Source organism: Danio rerio, chromosome 12, assembly GCF_052040795.2.
Source record: "Danio rerio strain M-AB ecotype USA chromosome 12, GRCz13ab, whole genome shotgun sequence".
In the NCBI taxonomy this organism is placed as follows: Eukaryota; Metazoa; Chordata; class Actinopteri; order Cypriniformes; family Danionidae; genus Danio; species Danio rerio.
Window position 1 is genome coordinate 24318321 of NC_141032.1, and position 21350 is coordinate 24339670.

Genomic DNA, 21350 nt, shown 5'->3' on the forward strand with positions numbered 1-21350 from the left:
GAGTAAAACCAAATAAATGACGAGAACCCAAACTGAGTGCTCTAAAACCCAATAAGTGAGGACAAGCCAAACTGTTAGAGTAAACCAATTGCTACAAACTATTTGAGTTAAAAAAAAAATTAATCTATGAGTACTGTGAACTTACTTCATTTAGGTTAGAAATAAGTAATGAGGTATTTATTTTACCTCAACTTTAACAGTTAAAAATAGTTCAAAATTCTTTTCAAATGAGCAGAATTAGCTTTTAGTAAATTCTAAGTTAGTTGGTAGTTTTTCATTATAAACTGTAGGTCTTTCCTAGAAATTCCAACAGAATTTTTTTACTGCAAGTGTTTATTTAGTTGTAAACAATGAATGAAAACACGACAGAAAATGTGTAATCCTGATTGTGTAAAATTTACATCTGATTCTGTCATCTTGTGCCATTTGTTGCTTTGCACTTCACATCTCCTTGCAGCCTAGATAAATGGTGTTTATGTCCCTTGGATGATAGTTAGAATACATTTTTTCAATCATATAATTGGAGGGCAATTCCTGATGGGACGTTTCAATGTTCTCTCACCCTACTGATCTTATCACTCCAAATAAACTAAACAACTCGGAGCAGCTGAGATTTTAACTTATTTAAAATTGGAAAGGATTTGCAGCCAGGAAAGAATAAACACTTCTCTGAATCTACATTTGTATTCTCCAACATAAAATTTAATGAAACACACTTTTATGTCCCCAAAACAAATAGAGCGTCTATATTTATTTATTTTTAAAATGATATACTTGCTCAACATTAAGAAGTTGTTTATAAACGTTTTAAGTGTCTATGTAAGTCCAATACTGGGGTTCTGGAGCTTTTCAAAAACCTGGGCAAATAGTGTTAGATACAGTGAAAGTCCAAGCTAGATTTGATTGTTTTGGATTGCTAGCTCATTTATTCAGTGAAAACTAGATCATGTTTGAACATGAAGTTTTGGATCTGTCAGTTTACTCTAAAACTCTAACCACAAGACTGAAGATGAAACTGAAACTCATTGATTCAGAAGAAAGATAGAGAACTTCTGTCAGGGAGGAATCCTCTTTATTTAAATGTCAGCAAAAAAGATTGTATTTTATAGTTTCTATCTATCTATCTATCTATCTATCTATCTATCTATCTATCTATCTATCTATCTATCTATCTATCTATCTATCTATCTATCTATCTATCTATCTACTGTATCTATCTATCTATTTATCTATCCATCCATCCATCCATCCATCCATCCATCCATCCATCCATCCATCCATCCATCCATCGTTACCTTTCATATTTTGTTTGTATGCAGTTCTGCGCTTGACATTTTTACTGGTTTTAACTGGTGGTCTAACTTTCCACTTTACACAGACCTTGCAACACTGTAAAAATGATACTTTAAACACATTTAGTAAGTTAATCAGGTAATTTATTTTGCAAAGTTTAACTTCATAAGACTAAAAAAGTTCTTTTGATTTAACTACAAAATTTTTGGCACCAAGAATGTTTTACAGTGAAGATGGTGAGCTCCTCTGATTGACTGAAACTCTCTGACAGCAGGTTGTCAAAATGAAAGCCAAGTGGTTTCCTTTGTTTTCTAGAATATTCAATCCTTACAAGGTCATTAATGCATTCAAGTTCCCAGCTGTTTGTCCATAAAATACAAATGCATGATGCGACAAAATAAAACAGAAAATATCTGTGGGCACTCAATTCAAAACTTCCTCTTCAGTTCAGCACTGAACAGGACAAGAAAGGGTTACAGAACCACCAGGACTAAAGTATCACAATCTCACAAATACCACAATCCTGATTACAATTTGTACACGCCTGTTTTCTTTATCATTACTGCTCTACACATTGCCACACCTTACCTTCACTTCTCGTCTTGTCTTACATAAGCAACACACCCACTACAGCTATCATCAGGATTATCTGTGCCTTCCTGGATTCCCTTCAGCATTCACAATCTCCTCATTTACAACAAAAGGACAGTATTCCTTCTTTATTAAATATCACTGACTTTCAATAACCATTTTACCTGTTACCACTATTGGTGCTTATCTGTTGAATTGTGAATACTTGCTTTGTTTACAAATCGTTGCTGTGAATAAACTGTTTTTGGACCTAAAGCATTCTCTACAGTGACCAAAGCTCCCCCAAGCAGATAAAAACAAAAGGCTACACTAACCTTTGCTATCATTTGTGCCACAGGGAACTGGTCAAACGTTCACTTTGGTAATGAAAGCAAGTTTAAAGGGCTGGTCCAGAGTGTATTTTTAAGGCTTGGTTGTGTTTATAAGATGCAAAGTAATATGTGCTCATGCGTTATTTGTAGAAAAATTATTTTTATTTAATTCTTTTTATTTATAGTTATTTTTTCATATATCTTACTTTGATTATATACAGCTACTCAGCTAAGATGAAAACCGCAGTCATATATCCAAATTCCTCTGAAAGGCCCTCAAGAGGCTCTGATTGGTCAACTAACATAATGTGCTGTGATTATGTTCACACATTACACATCAACTAAAGATTCAAATATTATATCCTAATAGACCACCCCGATTTATTTGGGTTTGGCAGAAAACATTATGTTTGGCTTCATATTGGAGTAAGACTGAACCCAAAGTGGTTAAAGAAATAAGTGAAAGATGGAGGTCAAGTGTCACGGTTTGGAGGTGTATTCTGCAGCACAAAATGGACTTTTCATGTCAGCAATTTCCAAGTAGGACAGAGAGAAAAATAAGATAAAATATAGGACATTTAACAGCTTACTAATTCTCATTCCTGCTGCTCTGATTACCATTCTCCCTTACCATCTCATTCACTAAGCTCCAATCTTCGGTCTGCTTCACCAGCAACCTCTCACCACACCCATGCACAATCACCCGAATACTAACAAGACACACCTGCACCAGCAATCACCAGACCCCTATAAAGACTCACCGTTTCCAGTCACACAATGGCTGGAATTAAAGTCAGATGGTTCACCTCACCTTCTCCCTGGCTCGTCTTCTTCTGTGGATGTTTCTCCTAACCAGTGTATGCACATGCTGTGATTAAGGGAAGTGACTTCATACACTGATGGTTGAATGAAGATCCTTGTTTACATGCTAGTCTGCTTTCCACCCAAGAATGTCACTTACCTGCTTCTCCTGTTGAACAACCCATTGTGTTTACATAAATTGATGAAAAGAGAACCATTCTTGTCATCTTTGTGTGATCGTGACAATATTATCAGTGAATCATGCAAAGCTATTACATTCCCTAAGAAAGTGATAAGAGCTAGAAAGTTGTACGATTCTTTTCAGGTGCCTTGATGGGTGAAGGCTTCAGCCAAGTTATTCAGAATATCTCTATGTTCTGTCAAATAAAGCAAGCAGGGTTTGGAGCATCAATATAGTGACTGCCAAAACACATTTTAAATTACAAGGCTTGAATTGATAGACTCCTTGAATTAAACCTTTAAGTTTATCTGCTGCTCTTCTGATTTCAGTCTCTCCTGACCTGCATTATTGACAACCGTGAATTCCTGAATACAGCACCAAATCTACTTCTCATTCTTTCCCTATTAGGATAACAGCGTATGAGAATCAAATTCATTTTTTACTTCACTAATTTTATGACTCTTGAAGGCCATTAAAGTGCCACAGATTTGGCCTGGAACATGTGATTCACAGTCCAGAGGCTGATTTTATTACATCTATGAACTCATCAGACTAGATGTACCTTAATTAAGTCTAATATTGTTCAGATTCAATAACAGCAGATCACCTGATACCACCAAAGGGTGTTTTATAAGGAGATTCCAAATTGCCGTGCAGTCATAAGACTGACAAAATTATGAGCCTGAGCATGATGTTCCTGCTTGTCACTCTCTTATGGAGCTTGTGGCGAAATTTCTACCTACAACCAACCATTTATCTCAACCTTTAGACTTTCCTCCCTCTGTCTATCCCTAGTAAAGCTAAACATCTAGCCTAGAACAGGCTAAATCCATTAATGCTAGAAACTGTTTTTTTTCCTAAAAACATGCAAGTTCATTCTATAAACATGCTAGTAATAATTATGTTAATTTTGTTAACAACTTGATAATTCATTCAAAAACATGCTGGCAATACTGACATTTTAACAACATAGCAATTCACATTAGAAACATAAAAACATACAAACTTACAGTAGAATCACATAGGTATATACACTAGGAGCCTGAGATGCATTAATAACGCTGCTACATTTGTACAGTGCTCCCTGGACAAAAGTCATTCAACCGCACTAGTTTCCGCACAGAGATTTCATACATTTTCTTGCACACAAGCATATGCTCTTTGTCGGCAATGCCCATGCGATCACTTATCTATCGATGTAGAAAAGTGATGTAAAATTATCATTTTCGTAATTGAAAAAAATATTTGCATACTGACCACTATAGGTAAATCCTACATATATACATATATTTTTACATATCTTTGGCTCTAGATGGCCAGTTCTCCACTGAACCTTGGTTCCACATGCATTTATTTCAAAGGAGTGAGAAGATAGCAACACACTAGTTAGAAAATTGTTAGAAAAACCCTGGTTCATGCTATACCAGCATGCTAAAACATGCTAAAATAAGCCTATTTATGACAGCATGCCTATCATAACATTAAAATGTTAATGCAAATCTAATAACATCATGCTAATTGATGCTTTAGAATAATGGTAAATTAAGCAGGTTTGTTAAGCCAAAATCAAAGTCTGTCAAGTCAAATTTGCCATGCAATCATATGACTCAAAAAAATGTTAGCATGACATTCCCGCAGAGCTTGTTGCCCTCTTCTGGAGCTTGTGGCATGTGGAGAATATGCAAACAGCCTTCCTTGGTAAAAATAACACAACTGTCAATCAGTTAAAATTTTCTATGAATATGAAGACTGGCTTTAGTCCAAGATGACACTTGAAAAATCCTGCCTGTAGTATTTTTAAGGACATGGTTGTGTATGCATTTCTGAAGAATCTAGCTGGCAGTAGTTGAATAAAACAATGAAGAGAGTGAAGTGCATCATATACTGTTTTATGTGAGCGAGTGAAGCATTCAGCATGAAAATCATTTGGCCTTCACTATGCTGACTGACATTGGATGATTTTCTCTTGCAAGCAAGCTTGCTTTGATTAGTCATCCAGCATCTGTGAATGCTTCAGTAGTTTAGTCGTCATCCGCTTGCCTTCATGGAATCTGCATGAGTGGAAGTGGAACATGCACCATTAAAAAAACATCCACATCCACGCTCTTCTCTGTTCAGCACCATTTGAAATTGTTCACTATTTTTGGAGGCAGTTCTCAGAATTCCTCAAATATCATGGAATGTAATGAAATGGAAAGTAAATTCTGCGCTTTAGTCTCATCTCTGAACACTCAAAACAACAAGAGTGATACAAACAATTCATTACATATTTAAATATTAAATACATCAGGTAAAACAGCCTCAACTGACCCACCAACTACAAGATTTTACTCACCTGATTACCGAAGCACTACACGCACCCTCAATCCTTCACCTCCATTCCCATTCACCAGCATTTCAAGGTAACGTACAGTAGCACTGTTACCAGACTCTCTTACCTGCTGCTTAACTTTGGATAGCCTCTGCATTCTGTTTGTCATAGCCTTTAGGATCATTCTCCTGCAAAGGCAACAGAGACTTTCAGTGACATAATGTTGTTTCATGTTAGAAACATACCCACAGCATGCTAATTGTTAGAAATATGTTAATTCATACTCCAAATATGCTTTTTCATGATAAAAACATGCTAACTTATGCCAAACAATCTCACAACATGTTATTCATATTTTAAACTTGTTAATTTGTGCTATTAGTATTAAAGTGTTTGCCACTGTGTAAAGTAAGGGATAAAGTAAATTCAGGCAGTTGTTATCACAGAATAACGCCTGACAGGCTTATCGGCAACAAAATTCGAATTAGAACGATATTGTTTAAGACTAAAAGGCTTAATTTTGCAAAGTCAACCGCCTTGGTGTTGAGTATGACACTGCTTCTTGCCACAAATAGGATTCTAAGTAATAATTTATTAATTCTTTACTCACCCACTCACTCTTTTTCTTTAATTTTACGTATATGTACCAAAATATGTTTTAATTTTAAAACGCATACGTTTGGCTAAGGTTATGCATTCCGTCCACACTACCCTGGAGCTTTCGAGCCCTGAAAACAGAGAATTAAAAAAATGCTGAAGAGGGCATTTTGGTTTTAAAATACTGCTGCTCTGTGTCAGAGTAGATGGGGGAAAACGAAGACATTTAAAAACTGAGGTGTGGATGCAGACTGCAGACATTCAACTGTTTGGAGCTTTTTCTCAATATTAGATGAACAAAGTTCAGTCTTGCATCCTTGCCTTGTAAGTTATATGGAAAACAAACTACTGAGGACACGTGTCACGATTACCAGCGATGGTATTCCATAAGATCGCTGGTTCTCACAACAACCATGGACTACACTTTCGCCTTTGATGGATTACATATTCATACATGCACTCCGGTCACACTCATACATGCTTCCTCATCCAGACTGATTACTCGCACCACCAGAGGATTGTCATATAGACTGATTGCAGACACTACTTAAGCCACACTATCTGTCCATCACACTTATCCTGTGATGACATTACAACGCGTTTTCCTTGTCTTGTTTTCCAGTGTTTTGACCCAGTCTGTTTAACCAGTTCTCCCTGCCTGCCGCCTGCCTTTAGACCTATCGCCTGTTTACTGTTTATGATTCTGGATTGCCTACACATACCCGTTTGCACCTGTATTGACTACCGCTTGCATAACAACGGATAAACCTGCATTGTGGATCCAACCTCCAGTTGTATGTGTCACTTCCCCGTCGTTACAACATGTTGGGTAAATCTTCAAAGAAAACAGTGAACTTTATAACGTCATTCACATCACTCTGGCTACATTGTTTCACTCTTAACAATAAAATGTAAACATGGTATAAAGATCTGACTGTTTAGTAAAGTATAAACAGTTTATACAATATTGGATATAAAAGCAAGCAGTCAGTCTAATGTGCACAAACAATGTTCGTGGTTACATTAATTAATATATGAACTCATCTTTGCGGTTACCTGAGATCAAGTAATAGATTTAAAAGACCAAAGAGTAGTTAGACAAGATTTATCAAATATTAGGTTTAACAACTATAGTGAGATTAGATCCAGTGGTATGTCCTTGATGAACTGTCGGACTTGCGCTGCTCTCACCTGGGGAGGTGTGCTTAAAGCACCCACTGACTGCCTGGAGTTCTGACGCCCGCATGTGCTGCAGCGTTTGACAGAGTTTGTGTGTGGTCACATGATGTGCCTTTTCAGCGGTGTAGTGTGGACAGAGATCATTTCAGGAATGCTGAGTGAAATGTGTGGACATGGACTGTTTTTATTCTAAAATGCCATTTTAAAACTAAAACCTATTTGTGTAAACAGGGCCTTATTCCCTGCTTTTTCACCACGGGTCACCACAGCAGAATGAACTGCTAATTACTCTGAAAAAAATTGTCTAAGAAGGTAAATGTGATTTATTCAGTCACAGGACAACACCAAACAGTCAAAAACAAGTAAAAACAGACAAGCAAAAACATTTGTGAATGCATTCACTGACAGTCATGATGATTTAAAGTACCTAGATGAGCCTGTGCTATTCTGAGATTGTTTTCTCTGAGTGACATATCTAATATTGCAATCTAATAAACGCCAGTAGTGTGTATGGCTGCATTTAGTTTCTAAAGGAATGCTACAAAACGGTATGACCCCGTTCCTTTTTGCCCTTACCAGATGACCACTTACCTCAGTATGGACAGCTTTCTGGCTGTTACCAGTTTGTGCAGTTAGCTCGTCATGTACGTGGATGGACTTTAGATGCAGAGAGAAGATGGGCATGATGACGGGGTTTAAGTCTAGTGAAGAATGCTTCCAGAAAGCAGGTAAGAATCCAAAAAATAAAATAAACGAGTAAATAACATGGTGAGAATGTGGTAAAATGTGAAAACATGGTAAAAATCAGGTGAGGGCTTTTCTTTTTCTGGATTGCTTTTTAAATTAGTGATTTGGGTTCAGGCTGGTCAATCAGTGCTTTTTAAAACACTATTGGTTGGGTTTAAGGAAGGTGGAGGGTGGGTCAGTCAGTCGGTCAGATGGTCAGTTAGTCAGTCAAGCAGTCAGTCGACAGCAGTCTATAGTGGATATACAAGATATATAGTGGATATATAGTGGATAAACAAGATATGCGAAAACAAAAACTGCAAACATTTGGTATTTGACGGCTTCCAGAAATGTATATAGAGTTACGTTTTCAGAATGAGCCTGGGTTAAATACTTCATGTTAACGGTAAAAAATAGTTTGATGTTGTTTTTTTCCCTTTATTTTCCTTTTCATTTATTTATTTATTTACTTATTTATTTATTTTTTTAAAGATCGAAATTAACTTCCATAGCAAATGTGGGCTGAGACTAGTGAAACAATCATCAGTCAAGCTCCTAATCCAGACTGGGCACTTTTTCAAGTGTGCCCCTTCATTCTTCTGAGCGCAGCTATACATACTCATTTTATCCCTGAGGCCAACACACATTCTAGATTTGTGGTTGCTCTCAGTCTATTCTCAGTGCCAGTTTATGTGCATCCATATGTCACGTCTGTGGAAATCCACTGGATTATGTGGCCAGTGTCAGTCATATGAACCAATGGCATCCATTTTTTTCAGCTTTGCTGTCTGTGAGGAGATGTGAGAAACAGAACAGCATGTGCCCTGAACAAAAGCAAGGTTATCTAACTTCATCTTTTTGCATTAGCAAGGAAACACTGCTGTTTAGAGGCAGATAAGTGACCAGACATCTATCTTAAGGCTTGTTGATTTATACGTTTACAGCCTGTGGTTTTAGCGAATGCCTTTATCTTTGTATGTTATCGCATGTTCATGTTCTTGCTCTTATCTGGGCATGACTGTGCGTCAGTATGCATTTATCTGGTTGAACACGTCTGCACATCCACACAGAGAAATTGCAGGCCTTAAAGCATAGGTCCTGGAGGGCCGCAGCTCTGCACAATTTTGCTCCAACCCTAATCAAGCATAACTGATCCAGCTAATCAAGGGGTTCAAGTCTACTAGAGACCATTAAGCAGGTGTGAGTTGGAGGGGTTTGGAGCTAAACTGTGCAGAACTGTGGCCCTCCAGAACTGAGTTTGAGATCATTGTCTTAGTTCATCTTTAAATTCTGCCATTAAATTCGGTTGTTGCTCACCCGTGTGTCATATAGAGATCTTTTAATAAAATATGAGAGATTTATCTTGTCCATTAAAGATTTGTTCAGACAAAACTCTGACACATCAAAATGTCTGTAAAGGTCAAGAAATAAATCCTTACCATTACAGCACTTTCATCCGAGCGTTCGAAAGATTACACAATTCTAATTTAAACATGTTCATCCTATAAAGCATGCCTGACCAACCCTGTTCCAGGAGATGTACCTTCCTGCAGATTTCAGTTGCAACCCATATCAAACACACCTGGTCGATCTCCAGGAACAGGGTTGATCACCACTGTTATAAAGCAATTGTATCTCTTCGGGATTTCATATGGATTTATTTCTTAATGTCTTTAATGTTTTGATTATTCAGTGGTTCAACTAACAATATACAGTGAACAAAAAGAATGTCTGCAAAAGAAGTGTTGCAAAAATTTATATGTGCTGAATTTAAACAAACAATTAAATTCAGTGATGTTAAACTTAATTTGCTTGTTTAAACTCAGCCCAAAGAAATTTTTTTACAAGCACTTAACTTAAAAATATTTAGTAAATCCAAGGAATCATCTTTGAATATTTTTTTTTTCATTGTAGGGACAGAAATCCTTCAGATTTAATTAAAATATTAATGAAAAATTATTGTTTATGTTCCAAAGTTTACAATGACACAAGTCTGGGTAAATTGTGGCAGGAATTTTAGTATGGTTGAAATAACCTTTTAAATGTGTTTTTGTAAAAAAGTTCAATTTACGGTAAAAAAACAGCAGCTGTGGTTGCCAATGTTTTACAAAATTTAGTATTTTCCAGTATTAGAATGGTACAAACCATATTAATACATAATATTGTTATGGTAACCTATTGTATTTCATTTATTTATAGTGTTTTTACAGTACTGATGGTGGAAAAAAACAAAGTAATGTCAACAAGTGTCATGCAGGGAACTCTGGTAAAGACAGCCAATTTACAGATGTGTTTACTGTAGCATTTTTTACAGATTTTACCATTAAAACCATGATCATTTTTTTTACAGCAGAACCTTAAACTATTATCTAGCATCATCCGATGATCCAAATTTACTGTATATATATTTTTTTTTTACATACAGCAGTAAAATTTACTCATTTTAAATAGTATTTGGTCCCTCTCTAATCTGACTTAGGCTGCAGTCACACTAGAGTTTGAACTTGCGAAATTCTGTTGTACGGCGCTGCGAAAAGCTGTATAGCTGTGTAGCACTTTGCCGCCTTTGAGTGCTCTGAGGCAGGGGAGAGAAAGGCGACATCACCCGCATCTTGTTGCGAAGACTAAAACCTGGTTTATACTTCTGCGTCAATCGACCGGCGTAACCCACGGCGCATGCAACGCGCGTAGCTGTGCATTTATACTTCTGCACGCTGTCTCTGTTGGTCTGCATTAACACTTCCAAAACGTTAGTGGGCAGTGAGGTGTTAATGTGTCTTTGTATCGAGTTTCTTCGCTGCTGTTTTGTTCTTTCTGAACGCTTCAGGGATGTACAAGTGGCTCAAACTCGCTCATTTTGAGGCAGGAACCGACGGACGTGCAACAACTTTAACTAGGAGGTAAACATGAAACAAAACTTTTCATCAGGAGCTCCTTCGCGGGACTCCACACTTGTAAAGAATCGCTCCATTGGGCTAGCGCCGCTCGCGCGGCTCTCGGTCCCGCCCAGACTCGTCAGCGCTACCAAGCCAACCAATCACAGAGCTTGCTCTACACATCGTAGAAACGTGTAGTTAAATTTTTTGAGAGGTGCATGTCAGTGATGCCGACGGCCACGGCGAAGGGCTATGCGTCAGCACTGTAGCATACGCCGGCGTTTGACGCAGAAGTATAAATCAGCCTTAACATTAAGAATGGTACAGCATGGACACATGAGAGTCTCTAAAAATCTCCAGTAATACCCTTAACATTCGTGAGTTGCTTTTTTAAAAATTTGACGCTAGGGGAGTCTGAAAAGTCACTAAGTTGGCAACACTGGCAGGCAGTGTCTTGATTGAAGCACTCACACCTCACGTATGTGCAGTACGGAAGGAATGTTCTATTATTCATGTGGACCCCTGGTTTTGAAAAGAAGTAATAACATTAAAATCTTAACAGTTAAAGACAGATTTTTAAATTTATGATAGAAACTGTATAAAAGAGCTATATGATTAATATACACTTCTTGGCATTGATCGGGGCCCCTAATTCCCCATTGCCATCGCTTATTGGTTAAGTAGCTGGGTATAATTGAATTGAATAAGCAAAATTGTTCATAGTGTATGAGCGTGTAACAGTAAGATATTGTTACAATTATCATTTTCTGATTTTTTTACATTTTTTTTGTATTGTGTATTATTGGGCATGTTAAAATCAGTATGTTGACAAGTATGGTAACATTGCTTCCGGGAAGCTAGGTTGATTTGCGTCTCTATAAAGAGTAACTTACCATAGAGTAAGAATGAGTGTTTGGTAGAGTGTACAACGCATGTATCACTTTCACTACCGGCCTTCGCATTCAGTCCAATTTTGAGAACTGTTGCAGTTATCGCTCAATTAAAGGACTGTTTTTTTTGCTATCCTTATGCGTCTGTTAGCTTGCTGTTTTCACTGAGAGTTTAAGCATTACTAAGCTTATCCAACTTTTCGGGGAGCAACATTATCTCACTCAACAGAGGGCAACTTGACTGCTTTCCTATATATAACAACGGTCGCTTTCCTAAAAAGTGATCGGACCACGACGGCAATCATTGCATCGCTCTCAAGTGCTTTCAATGACAAGTGATCACTGACTTTATTTAGAAAGACTATTGATATTAAAAAATTGAAAAATGTCTTTTTTTTTTTTTTTTGATAAAACAACACGTGGGTAAAATAAAAAGAGAGTTTCAATTGCTATAATTTGTTTCAAGAGTGTTTATTCAGTCAGCCAAATTTCTGTAGAACCCCTTCAGAGTAATACCAATTCAAGGAGAGGAGGTGTTGCAAGCGTGTGTGTGAACCTGAGTCTATGAGTGTTTTCCAGTACTGGGTTGCAGCTGGAAAGGCATCCACTGCATGAACATGTGCTGGAATAGATTCAGTCTGGTGTTGCGACTCCTGATCCATAAAGGACTAAACCGAAGCAAAATTATTGAATGAATAATATAAATGATATGTAAAATTGTATTATTAATGTAGTAATATTGCTGTTAAAATAACACAACACAAGTAGCGTTAGTACATATTTGACCCAAAATTAGCTTGAAATTTCTCAGCATTTTTATGCTGTAGCATTAATTTAAAAGTTAGCTGACAAAACTTTTTCTTATGCTTGCCAATGACTATTTTTATTTGCCTTTGGCTTGCTGATTTTTTAGGTCCTGTTTCGAGCTCTACCTACAGTTCTCAAATATCCCCGAGTCCTCAGACAGACTCACTCATTTACTTGCATTCCTTCCCAGAATAATTGAGTCTGTGCACAAGCTGTCACATAACATCGGCTAGACGTGAGTTTACTTCAGTGCTGCTGGAGCTACAACTTGAAAAAACCACATTAAAATGCAACAAGCCAGTGCACCTCAAAGAGGATTTGGAAAAATCTCCATACTGTTGAGAGGCACACTAAATGTATGTCTGTGTGTCACAGGGACTATAAATACGCCCAAGGCATAGTTATAGCAGAAGCCCGGGAAAGACTGAAAAAGGTCCATGAGAGGACATGTTGCCATCAGCTATTGCACAGCCTTGTAAAACATTTCAATGTCCTTTCTGGGCGGCCCTCCAAATTTTATAAAGGGCCAGATTGATTTACTCTTAGTCGTTCCCAGCCAATCGATCAATAAAACAAGTGACAGAAAGGAGCGCTGAACAATGAGAGTGAGGAAAGAAAACAATGGGTTTCCTTCGAGAGAAGAAAATGAAAATCAGGAAAAAAAGGAATGTAAATACAGCATACATCATTCTGTTGGGTGTGTGTGTGTGTGTGTGTGTGTGTGTGTGTGTGTGTGTGTGTGTGTGTGTGTGTGTGTGTGTGTGTGTGTGTGTGTGTATTGAAGTGAAATGGCATGAGCAAAAGTGACCATGTATGACATTTTACAACATCTGTTATGAATGTTGATGGAACATTATTTTTATTTAAAGTTCACGTGAACCGGATGTTGCTGAGACTTTTATTTTATGTTGATGCACTTTCCACTGAAATGATATATTGAGCAGGGGGCAGCACTTTCTTTTTGTGCATCATTCCCTCATAGAAAACTAATGGTAAGAAAGATGTTGTTAAGAATATTTGGCTGAAGCCTTCAAACTGACGTCAACAAAGAAGGACCAACATGCAAGCAAATGGTCAGATTTTGATCAAAGATTACTAAAACAAATCTTTTTCTGTGAATGAACTTCCATAATTTAATTGTAAACATAAACATTCAAAAGTCACATTAAAATAAGTATAAAGGATATCTGTGAGCTAGTTTGCTCCAAAGCTGGTGCTCCAAATCCATATTTAGAAAATATAAAACTGATATAAACATGTAAGACTTGGAATTTGTCACTTCTGCCTAAATATATCAAGATTTTTTTTTCGTCACCTCATACTGCCGTTTCGATAAGAATTTATAATAACTACATACTATAAATAATAACTATGCTAATAATTTAAGCATTAGTAAATAGTGAATTCATTATTTTATTAAGCATTAATAGACGCTAGTAAGCAGTTTATAACCGCAGATACAAATTTTGTATTCATGACTTAAAAGTACATTTATAATGTGCGTAATAATTGTATTTTCATTGTTACTGATTAAGGGTAACACTTTATAATAACTACACGCTATAAATAATTTATTAAGCATTAGCAAAAAGTGAATTCATTATCTGTTAAGCATTAACTCTACATTAATAAGCTTTAGTAAGCAGTTTATAACTGCAGCCACAAATGCTCTACTCTTGACTTACGAACCTATTTAAAATGTGCTTAATAATTGTACTTTCATACTTTGTTAATGATTTATTTTTCATTACTAAATTAAGTATCGTATTATTTACAAACCATTTGTATTTGTTTTCAGGATCATTCAGAATGAGTTAGCAAATGATTAATAAACTATTGAAATCAACATTTATATGTCTTATTATTCAGGCATATATTAATGATTACTATGTATATTAACACATGCTTTATTAACTTGAATTCATTCAGTTTTGTGACCTAATCTAAAGTGAGGACTATTTATGCTTTATAAATCCCTTATAAATGACAAAAAGGCTCAGTTAAATTCTAAGAAGGAAAAATGACATTATTCATTCCTATTCATCTAAAGATACACAAATGAAACTGTACTTCAAATAAAAAATAAATCTTTGCAACCTAATCTAAAATAAAATCCCTGTAGAGTTTAAACATTGCATCTTATTATGTTGTTAAATTATTATATTGTTGTTGTTGTTGTTTTATCCAGTTTTATGTCGTATTTTGACACTCCTGTTATTTGGCAATGTTTAAACTTAACAGTAATCACTTTTTAGATAAGATTGCAAAGATTATTGTTCTTTTGTTTCTGAGCCTTTATTTGTCATTTATAAAGGATTTATAAAGCATAAATAGTCATCACTTTAAAAGTCATCACTTTTTGTGTAAAAAAAATAGCAATATCTTTTAAATAACTAGTTTGTAAATGATGCAATGCTTAATTTAGTAATTAAAAAATAATAATTAACAAAGTATGATCATTATGAAAATACAATCATTAAGCACATTATAAAAGCTGTATTTTTTAAACTACTTACTATTGTCTGTTATTGTAGAGTTAATGCTTAACAGATAATGAGTTCACTATTTGCTAATGCTTGATAATTGATTCATAGTATGTAGTTATTATAAAGTGTTATGTAGTTTCTTATTAAACTGTGACCAATCAAATAGTGTCTAGTATCTGACATGCCCCGCCCCCTTGCAGATGCTAATCAAGCTAATCAAGGTCTTGGTAGGTATACTTGAAGCTAAACCATGCAGGGACACCGGCCCTCCAGGACCGAAATTGGTGACCCTTGTTGTAAAGGAATAATGCAAATAAATAATGTTATTTATACATAAACAGTACAAAAGATGTTCCTCAAAATCACAATAGACCACTTTTTGATATTTACTTCTTTTTTGTTGTTGCATCTTTAAAAACATGCGTCATTGACAGATACCTTATGGTTCACTCAACCATCTGTAAACACAAAATAACATTTTAGCATGCACCACTTTTGTACAGATGGTAAAATCAATTGCATTTGGAAAAATTTATTTTTTTATTAAACAGGAAATCAGCAAACCTGGCTTCCAATTTCAAACTCTCCAATCGGTCCGGTACAAAAAAATGCTCCTTACAAATCCAAACAAGATTTTTATGTTGTGTATTAACAAAAACAAACACTTTAAACCCATGTCTCTGAATGTTCACAATGAGAGTCAGAAGTGATGCCTAAGACTAAAAATCTTATATCATATATGTAATTGGCTAAAAAATGAACAAACATAATCCTATACAAGATTTAGTGCATTGTGTACAACTGACTTCCCAGCATCAGGTTAATAAATCAGAGATTTCAGAAAAATCTTAATTGTAAATGTACTGAGAAACCATGATTTTTGCGTATTGTGTTCATACAGGGGTTTTACTCACCAATGTGTCCATGGTGTTAGTGAATGAGAGCCATTATGTGTATCCTCTATAAGGAACTTCCTGTACTGTAAGTGCTGTGAGGTTTCAGAAAGGCCAGACGCCTACAGATGTCCTTAATATGCACTGAGAAACTGGAGCCAGACCTGTGTTTGCAGATGCTCTTACCAGGAGGTAATAGCTTTAAGTAAGACTATACTTTAGGATAATAAAGTTTTTATCAGTTGCTAAGACGTATTTCCTGAAAGCTATAGCGCATTATAGGATAATTGTAAATACAAGAAAAATATATAATTCAATTTTACAGTGTGAACCTAAACATTTGAAGACAAAATCAAATGCTCTATTCTAAACAGATTATTTGGATTGTTATTCAGGCTTTCACATGACTTAAAAAATCATCACATCCAAATTCTTTACTTTTAGTGTCTTGTTGATTATCATTTGTTATTAAAAAGCCATTCAGTTTTTCCTCTTTGCTATGGTGAACAAAAATGTACACGAATCAAGCACTTGAGTAAAAATACAACTATTTTAATATATAGTGCAAAAGCACTTGAGTTTTAATCTACTGAAGTCTATAAACAATGTTTATTTTGAACGTTTATTTCATCCACTGACAGCTACTAATAATTAATGAAGAATTCTTAGCTTATTATTAACGTTTTACACTAATTTTGAATGATTCAGTTCAATGACTCATTTTCTGGAGACTGACTCTGACTGGATAATTTCAATCAGTCAGTTTTTAATTCTAAACTTGGTCTTATCTGACTGGGACAAACGAATCAGTGAGTTGTTGAAGGCATATTCGCTCTGAACACATCATTTGAATTTGTGTATGGCTAACTGGAGATTCACTTTGAACTGATCAGTTGAATCAGTAAATGGTTAACTGCAGACCCATTCTGGTCAGATCATTCGAATCAGTGCAATATACAATCTCACTTTGATTAAAACATTTGAATCAATGAGTCATTAAATGCAGACGCATTCTAACTGGATCATTTGAACTAGTGAGTTATTAACTGCAGACTTACTCTGAACAGATCATTTGAATCAGCTACTTGTTAATGTTGCCCCCTTGAAGAATGACCATGACTGCCTTTTGATTTTCTGTAGATTTATTTGCTCCGTTTTTTTCTCTCTGTGTTTTTTTCTGTGACGATTCAGGGGTGAACAACTACAACGATTCATTTACAAGAACAGTTCACTTACAGACTGAATCACTTATCTCACTTCTCTTCTCTTATGAACACAAAAACGAAAAAAACTTCAATTTCAATTTCAAAATTTCACTTGCCGGCTATCTTTGATACGTATGCTTGAGCATTCTGTCTAAATGGGGTAACATCAAATTCTTCAAAACAAGTTTTGATGGCAAATCTCTTCAAGAAATGACACAGATTTTTGTTTACAAGTTTGTGGGTGTTTAAGTAGTTGTCATGTGATGTGCATTTGACAGGATGGACTGCAACTTGTGCTAATTCATACAGATTATAAAACCAAAAAAACATTTAAAAAAACATAGTTTTCACTTGATTGCACTTGATTAATTTAAAAAAGCTCAAATTTCAAGCTTTATTTGGATATACTACTTATGTCTGTGAAGCAAGTATTTCCTGGAATTCCAGTGGGCTTGTTGACCACAAAACCTTTTGTAAAAGCACATTTCTGGTCTGAGCATCTCCCCCAGAAGAACGTCAGTCTATAAGGATCAGTGATTGGCTACTGTACTAGTAGGCAGGGCTTCATTTACCATGATGACTGTTACACTTTTCCCTGTTTAAAACTACAAGTGACTTGTCTTGTGTTTTCTGTAGTCTATGACCAGATCTGCATCCAGATCCCTCTGTGGTTGTATGTAGTTGTTTACTACAGACTCACTCTGAACAGATTATTTGATTCATTAACTGCAGACTTGCTCTGACTAAATAATTTGAATCAGGGAGTTAACTTCTTGTGAGTGGATCATTAAACCAGTACTTTTGTTGACTCTTTAACTGATGCAAACAGATCTTTTTAACTTGTTCAAGAATCAACTTGTTCATGAATCACTGTTATCCCGTCTCTGAGGCCCCGTTTACACTAATACAATTTAGTTTTAAAACACATAAGTTTTGCTACGGTTATGCCATCCGTCCACACTACGCCGAAGTTTTTGAGTGCCGAAAACAGAGCATTTTGAAAACATTGGAGAGGCCGTTTTCATTCGAAAATGCTGCTGCTTCATGTCAGTGTCGATGGGGGAAAATAGAGACATCTGAAAATGAAGGCGGGGCTTCAGGCATTTGTTTATCTGATTGCCGCTTTTTCTTCAATATCAAGTAGACTACACACTGTTCAGTCTTGCATACTCTCCTTGTAAGTTCAGCAAGCTTGATATGGAAAACAAACTACCGAGGACACGTTGGGTAAATCCTCAAAGGGAATAGGATACTTTATAACCTCATTCACATTATCCTGGCCACGTTGTTTCACTTAACAATAAAATGGCAACATGATTTAAGGACCTGCCTATTTTCATTTTGATATTTGCAACTTAACAGCAAAAATGTTGAGGTGTCGTGTAGCCGCATATTTATATGAGCATCATCTTCACTGTGTGCATATATATATATATATATATATATATATATATATATATATACAGTATATATATATATATATATATATATATATATATATATATATATATATATATATATATATATATATATATATATATAAAACAAAACAGAGTCTATAATATTACTGCCTCCTTTCATTTTCATTGAAAATAAACATACTCTGTCTTTTGCTGAATATCAGTTTTAATAATCAATAAAGGTAAGCAATCAGTCAATATACAGAATGTACATGGTTACATTAATTATAAACTTATCTTTATAATAGATTTATAAGTAATAGATTCAAAAGACCATAATCGGGGAATATGTCTTTAGATATAGACAACAAGATGAATTAAATCTCACGTTTAACAAATATAGTGAATTTAGATCCAGCGGTAGATCCTTGATGAACAGTCCAATGAGCACAGCTCTTATCTAGGTAGATATGCTGCAGCGCAAGCCAGAGTGTGTGTGTGTGGTCACGTAATGTGCGTTTTCAGCAGTGTAATGTAGACGCAGATTTGTTCAGAAATGCTGGGTGAAACGCTAGTGTGGACGTGGATCGCTTTCATTCTATAACGTCATTTTAAAACTAAAGCGTACTAGTGTAAACGGGGCCTGAGTGGGTGACAGTTTCTTCGGTAATGGTCAATAATTAGATTTAGAAAATTTGACAACCAAAAATATTCAAGTACTTTCTCAGGAGAGATGTTTCATTTGAAAGAATACATTCTGCTGTTTTTCTTTTATGTCAATTAAAAAAAAAAGCCAAGGTCATATTACTTCTTCAAAAATGTTGTTGATTTCCCTCCAAGCTCTTTGTGTGGCTCAGTTCCCCCCTTCTAAATCTGCAAGCTACCACTGTCCTTCACTCCAGGAGTCACTCTGAACTTCTCTTTAAAAACAAATCATGAGGACCAGAGGAAAAAAAAGCATTACCATAATGCATCAAAAGCACTTTCCTCAAAGGCTCATTTAGTGCTCGTCTCATTATATGCTCTGGGCTTCTCTGAAAATTGAACCTGAGCCATGCTTTTCTAACAGTAGGTTGTGATTTGGAGGTTATCCCAGCCATCCCTCCGACATGCATTGAGTCCCAGGACTGAATAGGCCGTGTAAAGGCAGGCGCTGGAGGGGCGTTTGAGAGGCGTAACGTCCCTGCAGTGACACCTGAGACATCGGCCCTCAGCAGTACACACTGGCTCTCGTCCAGCTGGATGTCTCTCTATTCTTCTAAAACAAATCAATCCGCAGGCCCGCTGCAGATAGTGCACAGTGCTCCATTACACACACTTTCCAGCTCATAGATCAGGGTGTGAATTACTGCGCACAATACTGCACATGTGCTTCAGAGCTGGAACGTCTCCTGTAATGTACTGTGTGACACTAAATTCCCTTGTCTTCTTATATGTCGTAGTGAAATATTCATTTTCTTAAAGTGCCTTAGTGTAAACTCTCCTAATTTTATTTTAGAGGTCTCCTATCCTGTTGCATGAATCCAAGGTTAAAAAACACTTTAATTTCCAAAATATACAGCTAAAGTCAAAATTATCAGCCCTCATTATTCTTAAAAAAACATTTTAATGTCAATATTATTTGCCCCCTTAAGCTTTTTTTTTTTTTTTTTTGATCTACAGAACAAACCACCATAATAATGACTTGCCTAATTATTCTAACTTGCCCAATTAGGCCTTTAAATGTCCCTTTAAGCAGAATACTAGTATCTTAAAAATATCTAGTAAAATAGTTTGTACTGTCATCATGGCAAAAAAAATCAGTTATAAGAAAACTATTATGTTTAGAAATATGTTGAAAAAAAATCTTATTTCTGTTAAACAGAAATTGGGGAAGAGAATATACAGGAGAGCTAATAATTCAGGAGGGCTAATAATTCAGGAGGGCTAATAATTCGGTCTTCAACTGTACATCAGCCTATTTTTTAAAGAGTTTTTATCATTTTTAAAATCTTTATAATACCCTTATTTTCATGAATCTACACTCAGTTTTAAATAGTGCAATTTGGTTCATTTTGTCCTACTGGTCTACTGCTTACAGCGCCTGTTGTAGAAAAAAAAACACTCATTAGCTGAATTTCAGGAGTCGCAATAGTATTTTCTTTCTTTGTTGTAACACATCTGAGTAAAAGAGCTTCTGGAATGAGAAAATAATGTAGGGAGTGAATTAAATTTCCCTCATCTGTAATTGGTTGAATTATTGGAAGTTGGCCATTGCTAACAAAAGGGAGGCAGATTTGACGAGACGGCTTATGATCAAGTTTATCCCCCGAGAGCATCATGTGTACAGAAGGTAACCCTTCTTTCCTGAATCTAGTTATTTACTTTAAACCCTTAACTGTTAACACACTTTTTAAGTTCACACTTCAAAATAAAATATGATATGCGCTGTTGCTTGAAAGTTTGTGAACCCCCTGCAGGATCAGTGAAAATGTGAACAAAATAAGGGAAATCAATCAAAATGTGTGCTATTTTATTGTCCTGAGCAATATCTTTTACATATTTAAAAAATGTGGACAACTGAGGGACTCATAACTATTTAAAAAGATTCAAACACTCACCGATGCTCCAGAAGTAAACACAATGCATTATGAAACCGGTTATGGCAAGGTGCTAAGAGGTCGCAACTTTTCAGCTCTGCTGCTACTTTGTGTTTAATCGTACAATACCAACCTGAGGTGCATTTAAAAAAAATCGCCAGCCAACTAAGGTTGCAAGTTCCGTCATTAAAAACAGTTTGTTGATTTGTCACTTTCCAAATTCA